Genomic DNA, 7,722 nt, shown 5'->3' with positions numbered 1-7,722 from the left:
TGATCAAAGTTTTATGCCGTTCCCGTAACCCGCGCGACATGCGGTATCAGGCGAAATCGCCTCCCGCCATATTTCACTTCTACGAGGAACGATGAATATTGTCATTTAAATGCTGGGAAATAAATTTATTCTTTAATAGAGTCCGTGCGCTTGTAAATCAGCGTTATTATACCCCATAAAGACGGTTATTGGAAACATATTATTGTTGTTAGTGCGGTGTTTGATTTCAATCGAGTATAAACAAGAACCTGTCAACTACCGGCGATCAAATGACTTGGACGACCCCAAATGCGACACTTTGACCACTCAGATGGGGTAATCACGTGATGATCTAAAGGAAATCAAGATGGCGGCGTTCGTTCCAAAACAGGTATTTTTCGCCGTTTTATACCCTTTATTACTTTAATTTAATTATTAAATGCAGCTCACTTTCCAGCCAATACAGCAAGAAAGTGATTAGCGTTTATTTCGTAGTAATATTCGTTTTATATCTCGACTCTACCCTGTGCACAATTCCTTAGCGGGAGCTATTCGTCATGTAATTTGTGATCTTTGCTGGGTTTCACTTGTGAAATAACGCTTCTGCATACAAATAGAGACATATTTGTATTTATAATCCATATACGACTATTCTTTGAATGTTTCGTAATGTGTTTGGTAAAATACAGATGTGTACGAATCGTTTTTCAAGTAATAAGAACTTAAAATGTTTTAAGATCTAAACGGGTCCCGCTTTTGAGATGATCACAACGGGATCCCGATTTCAGCCGAAAAACGTGAGGTCGTTGAATGCCCTTCTGGTGTAAAAGTAAACGCTATAGAAGTATTTAGACAAGATACATGTTAACTAGAACGAAACTTAGCAGATCTAATTAATCAAAACCAAACACAACTTGTGAATGCTGCTCCCTTTTATTTAAAAATTACGCATGACTTTAAGGTTTTTAAAATACTTTTTTACAGGAAAACGTGTGGCCTACCAAAGGGCTTCCGCAAGAATAATAACTGCAAGGTATGTAAGTATGAACTAGTTACAGAGGGTATTTGTCTTAATTTAATAATCACCATTAATATCGGGATGAAGTGCCGAGCTGGATCTACCTCGAACCCTTGACTTGCTATCGAGCGGTCCATGAAATGAGCTAACCGGCCTGAACAATAAGCATTGTGTTAACCCACCTTTAAATGTAGTGTTTAAGTAATGTTTCTTCAGCCTACCAATACATTACAACAGTTTATCAAATCTTCTGAAATAAACTTACGTTAGTTGCCAATAATGTTCATGTTGCATATGCCATTAATTTTATTTAGCACTTCATTTATCCTCCTTTTAACGTATAATGAATTAATACCTATTTTAATGTATAATGACAGTGACCACGCGTTCGATTAGCCTGGAAGGAAGCGATTAGCCCGGAAGGAAGCGATTGCCTGGGCGGAAAAGAATTGACCATGTCGCCACGGAAAGAAATGCTGTTCAGAAAGGGGCAATTGGGTGCGCTGGGAGAAGGCCCGAACTAACTACAGCAAAATGCTGCCAACCAAAATAATGGGCATAGAGTAAAATGACTGTGACAGTATTTAAATAATACTTAAGTGACGCTGGTGAAAAGCCTTAAAAAATAAAAGTGTGCATTATTTTTGCATCGACATACATGTACCATGTTCAATTGTTACTGCCGTGTTTGTATATTCTAGGTTTATCACATGAACATATAGTAGTAGCCCCACATTGTAAAATGTGTATACCAACTTACATTTCTATATCTTTAATTAAGACTTTATTAATACGTAAGTGTACCATTTTTTCCATTTTTTATTAACAATTAACTGACCATTGACATATAGTGAAACGGGCCGTGCATCCTAATTTTGGCGTTTATATGTATTACATTTTTTGTATGCAAAACACCAGTTTTCATACGGTGTTTATAATCTGTGTTTACTGTAGGTCTGTCTGCTTAAAGTCTTAGATAATTATGAATCTGATAGGTTTATTTAGATCTGTCAACACACATCTTCATTGTTTCCACCCACCAAAGAATGAAACGTCCAATATAATTTTCTCTTATTCCAAATGATGCCCATTTTATAACTTATACCTTCGTGGGTATACTTCACTGATATTGACAAAACTGATTCATTAGTGATAATTTTTATTTCAAAGATATTTCAACTCTATCTTGGAGACAACAGGAATTACATCTTACTTTTAACTTCAAATTTGTTGACTTCTTAAGTGTTATAACAGTGTAAACTAGCATTCGCATTGTCTTTATTAATTGTCTTAATTGTATTATGTGCTACTTTTAATATATATTTACATGTATACAAAATAAATCATTTTGCAATCACCCTGTGTAAGTTATATATCAAGAAAAAAAGTAATGTCTTATTATTTTAATTCGTTTCTTCATTCAAAACATATTATAAACTATAAAAAAAAACAGATGATACACCATGGGTAGAATTTCAGATCACTGATCAGAATAAAATTATCCATTAAATTCAGACAAGAAGAGTAAAGCGACTCCAAACAATATTTGAGTATTATTGGTTGTCAATTGCACAATATAACAGTAAATCACAGGTTCAAATCACATAAATCAATATATAAAAGAGATTAACATAAAATCACAGCTTTAAATCACATAAATCAATGTATAAGAGATCAAGTATATATAACAATTTTCAACAACATTAGACCAAATATGTGAGATCAATTAATTAAGAGGAAATACACATAAAATAACATAAAAAGCATATACATAGTTATAACTGTTTCGATACATATGTTAAGTGCTTTTTTGATTTTGTATGCCTGTACAGATTTGTTGCGTGTCGGTATTATTTATCGCATTGGCAGGCATTCGCCGCACGATCCTCGTGCTGACTAGCTTTGTGGTCTTGTAGGCCCTGTTTTGACGTGTACTGTGAACCACACGTGTCGCAGGTAAAGTTTCCTGTACTATCGTTGTGTAACAGTCACGTGCTTTTTCACCTGTTGGCGAAACAGTTTCCCGCACTGTGAACATGCCTCGCGGGCCGCCTCTCCGTGAATATGATTTCTGTAAAAAAAAATAGAATGATAGATGTAACGTGTTAGAAATTGTTGGATTTTCAACAACTCGGGCTTATATAGCTTGTGCGCTAGCTGAATACATTTGTGACAACGTATGCTTTGAATACCACTCACTGTACTTTAATAATTATCGATTCTAAATTATGAATACAAAGCTCACAAGCTTATAGACATTTAACAACGAAAAACGATCATCGATATTCATCATACAATATATTCACAAGAGGTACACGTATTTATAGTAATAGAGTTGATAGCAACTTGTCTTATGTATAACAACTTGTGTTATGTATAAAAAGGTACAGACACACCGAGATCTATTAAATACAAGTAAAATCGAGATCTATTTCACGAGATGGTCTGCAATACCTGTGCATTTTCAGCTTGTCCTTGTCAAAGAACATTTTCCCACAACACCGGTATGGGGCTTGTCCATTGTGCTGTCTGATATGACGGCTGTAGCCTATCCTTGATTTGAACAGTCGGTGCAGAGACGCGCCGTGCTTGAAGGGCTTGAGGTCGATGCCATATTCGTCTGAAAATTTCGGTTTGATCATTATTATTTTACGTGTTTACAATTTAACATTACATGAAATATTTCTAGCAAAACCTAGCAAAATAAATCAACAACTAAGGGTGACATTACAATTTTGCCTTAAGCCTAAATACCCATCACTTTACACACGCACGCACGCGCGCGCGCGCACACACACAAGCATATATAGCTGCAACCTGTGTGAATACCGGGACGTAAATGACCTTAAAACATAAGTATCAAATGAGGATTTGCTGTTTCCTAAAAACGGGACCCCTTTGTGATCATATCATATCTGGAACCCATTTAGATCTTGCACGATTCTGGTTAATAAAACTGTATAAGACAGGTTTAAGACATCTACCTCATACCAGACCGCTTTATAAACATAAACAGCATACTCGTATACGGATTAAAAATATAAATATGCATCTAGGTGTATGCAGGACAGTAATTCAATAAGTGAAACCCAGCAAAGATCACAAATTACATGGTGAACGGCTCCCGCTAAGGAATTGTGCACAGGGTAAAGTCGAGATATAAAACGAATATTACTACGAAATAAACGCTAATCACTTTCTTGCTGTATTGGCTGGAAAGTGAGCTGCATTTAATAATTAAATTAAAGTAATAAAGAGTATAAAACGGCGAAAAATACCTGTTTCGGAACGGACGCCGCCATCTTGATTTCCTTTAGATCATCACGTGATTACCCCCTCTGACCACTGGCTATTATATTTTAACAATGCAGTACAATAAGCGATTTTTCTTTCGCCTTTTTTGCTGTAGCGCAATTTAAGGAACTTGATGTTGTCGGCTCATGCCTTTGAGAGACGCTATAAGGCAATGGTGCAGCTGAAGTTATTTTTTTGGCCAGTTTGGGGCCAAATGCGCCTGTCTAAACGGTATATATTTTCCCTCTTTAGTTAGTTCAAAATTACTCTCCATATGTATGCTCTATCATGAAAATGTCACAACTAGATTATAGTCAACTGATTGTATTGACGTCAAGCCGAGTTTGAGCATAACACAATTTAGCATTTGTGGTAAAGCACTTGAGTAATTTTATACAACAAAGTAGAAAATAATCATTCAACCATGCACATCTTAAAGACGAAATTAAACGTTTTCATGAAATTTCTCATCTACAGGATCTCTTCCCTTCCCTCCTTACTCACAAACCCAAGGTCATGAAAACAACGCTGTACTGTGTGTCATAAATTCTAATCGAGGTTACCAGGATGCTAGATCACGTGCCTTTGTTGGTTGTTTTTTTTCCAAATAAACGTTATTGGATGTAACACATCGGTAAGAGTTGCCTTTTTCCAAATAACTTTTTAAAACCATTTTTCTTTAGAATTCTAACTAGTGCATACATGACAGATTTTTATGCTGCTTATGGAAATGTGAAATACATCAGAATTACTTTATTTAATAAGCATTTGACATTGTTCTTGATAAAAAATCCATGTATACTGCACGTATATGCGTAACGCAATGTGAAATTTGGTCACCGATTTCAGACGTATTCAATGATTTATTCTTATACCTTAAGATATCGGCACAAACTGCAAGAATTTTTTTTATGCACTTAAGATTTTCGCAAATGTATTTCAATAACTTGAGATATTTGCAATAATAAAATTCTTAACGGTGTGTTTACATTCTATCAAGCCCCTATGTAACCCTGATTCTGCACCCTGGTTTCTGCAATGTTTAAAGTACAAATATATGTCTGACAAAAGCGCTATAATTCCGCTGAGCGTCAGAACGCACCTAAATCTAAAGGAGGAGAGCAGAAGACATTTTTACCGACGGGAAAACTCCATTGAATTGCTATTGGGCTTTCCGCAAATTCTAATTAACGCAAAAGAAACTTCAGAGACGCGCTTAATGCTTTCATGAATGAAGAAAGGGCATGCACCTATTCATGTATTCTAACCTTAACTTTCAGACCCACAACGAAAGAAAACTAATATCTCCAACAAAAATTTCATACAAAAGTTTAGGGAATTGTTCTTCATATTGAAGGCAGTCTACGGCCCATACTCACCAATTGATTCTTACACCGAAGAATATAGAGCAGATTTAAAACACGATGAAAGTACGTTCAGCATTTGAATCTATACGGGATATATATTTTACTTCTGAACCATATACATTGTTCTAAACGAAGAAGTGAGTAGTTTGAGTTATTCAATTTCCTTTCAGTTTGAACTGGTTAACACTTTTAGAACAAAACAGTTTGCAGAATATAGTGTGTTTTTTTAACTTAAGTTTTAAACATTGGTTGGTTCTGTTAATACGGACCCAGATAGAAACAAACAGCTGTAAATATTCCATCAGATGCCACGGACCTTGACACGACGACAGACATCCCCGCCCTTCAGCGCATCTCTTTCCGCTGCAACGGGCACGTGCATATTGATGGACACGGACACAGCAATTTATTCTTAGACAATGACAGCAAGCTGCCACAGGAACCAAAAGGGGACTCGAATATTGCCTTATTGCCTGCAGTCGACTGCGCCTCGCTTAATCTACCCATAAGCGAAGTCCTCCCATTTTCATGCGGTTCACCAAAGATCAACCCCTAAATCGCGCCCTTAATCCCGAAAAAATCTAAAAGCTCCTTTTCGCTTAGATTCCACAACCATTAAAACCCGTCTTCTTTTTGCGGACATTAAATGGAATATTAGCTCTTAAGGGTGTCCCGTTGGGGAGATGGATTAGCGTCAATAATTGACAACAATCGATTCATTTATTCTGTTTTCCATTTCTCGTGGCCTTTCGTATTCCACCAGAGGGTGTCTGTTTTTCTTTCGATTGTCTTCAATTCTCAACGTGCTGATTTTCAATAAGGCGCGCGGAGGGCACGCGAGGGTGACCCATGACCCCTAATGCCTGTGATGACCCGAGCGCGCGAGATGAAGACCAAAGGTCAGCCGACGTACGGGTCGAAGGTGGCCGGTTCATTACTACGGTGCTTTGTCGGGTACGACACGAGATAAAACCGTCATTATTTCCCATTATTACCCATTGTTCGACCTGTTTTCGGTGAATTCCGACATTTCGTTTGACTGTTGATATCATTATTTAAATGGCGGAGGTCGCGCATATGCTAGTAATTTTTTAATTTAAATAGTAAACACGCTTTTAACCTCAAAGAACCCAACAGTCATATTGACAAATGAGAGAATCACAACGCAGATCTTGCCTTCAAAAAGAAACACAATAAAACAATTATTTATTGACCATCATCGCCACTCTTTGTTACCGTATTGTTACTCTTTTTCTAAACCTATTTATCCCCCTTGTTATTCCGTCACCATTTCGTCACTATCATCATCATTATCGTCGTCGTCGTCCTCCTCCTCATCGTCGTCATCTTCGCAATCACATCTTTCCATTTTTTCATTGACACGGTAAAAATTGTCATCATCAGTATCGTTTCTTCATAATTAGACTTCAACACGCTTTCGCTATAAACCGGCTAAGAAAGGCGAGTTGAAATCAAAATTACTTTTGGTTTCCGTATTTTTTCTTTCAAACGTAATTATCATAAATTACTGTTATAAGGCATACATGTATTTGTTATTACATGACTATGACCACAGCGATGACATGTTAATAATAACTATGACGGTAATGATGATTATGGCGAATATATGGTGATGGCAAAGACACTGCCAATGATGTGCCGTTGTTTTTTTCATAGCAGATGCGTTATTTGTTTTTGTTCGCCAGATGGACATAACACGTTCGTTTTGTTGTTTATATAAAATATACCCCCCCCCCCCCCCCCCCTCTCCCCAAACACACAAACATATCACGTTTTATGAACCTTATTCGTTTGATGCATGTTTCATTTACGACCGAATACTTGTATAACACACTGTCGAATTTTTCACTCGCTTTACATATTCGATCAGTGACAGAGACGCTGCAACAATGCTTCACTCTTAACTATTTACTATGTAATGTAAGTCAGATACATTTTAGTAAAATATGTAGTTCCTTTGGGTATGAAAACAATCTATCGATAAAGCTGTTATAGATATTAAAATGTAGATCTTAATTCCGGTGCCGGGAATCGAACCCGGGC

The 7,722-nt window shown here is 36.7% G+C and overlaps 1 long non-coding RNA gene and 1 other non-coding gene across 2 annotated transcripts in view; one reads left to right on the top strand and one right to left on the bottom strand.

The window, feature by feature from the left end:
• Positions 1–306: 306 nt before the first annotated feature.
• Positions 307–1,739, top strand: LOC127881453 (uncharacterized). Its single transcript, XR_008050049.1, has 3 exons — positions 307–370; positions 964–1,012; positions 1,375–1,739. It is a non-coding gene; the product is annotated as an uncharacterized LOC127881453 (long non-coding RNA).
• Positions 1,740–7,695: 5,956 nt separating this feature from the next.
• Positions 7,696–7,722, bottom strand: part of Trnae-uuc (transfer RNA glutamic acid (anticodon UUC)) — a 72-nt gene continuing 45 nt past the window's right edge. Inside the window, exon 1 of the tRNA in view lies at positions 7,696–7,722. This exon is cut by the window's right edge and continues 45 nt beyond it. This is a non-coding gene — a tRNA (tRNA-Glu).

This window comes from Dreissena polymorpha, chromosome 5 (genome assembly GCF_020536995.1).
Source record: "Dreissena polymorpha isolate Duluth1 chromosome 5, UMN_Dpol_1.0, whole genome shotgun sequence".
Taxonomy (NCBI): domain Eukaryota; kingdom Metazoa; phylum Mollusca; class Bivalvia; order Myida; family Dreissenidae; genus Dreissena; species Dreissena polymorpha.
This window is presented reverse-complemented; position numbering and strand designations above follow the sequence as displayed.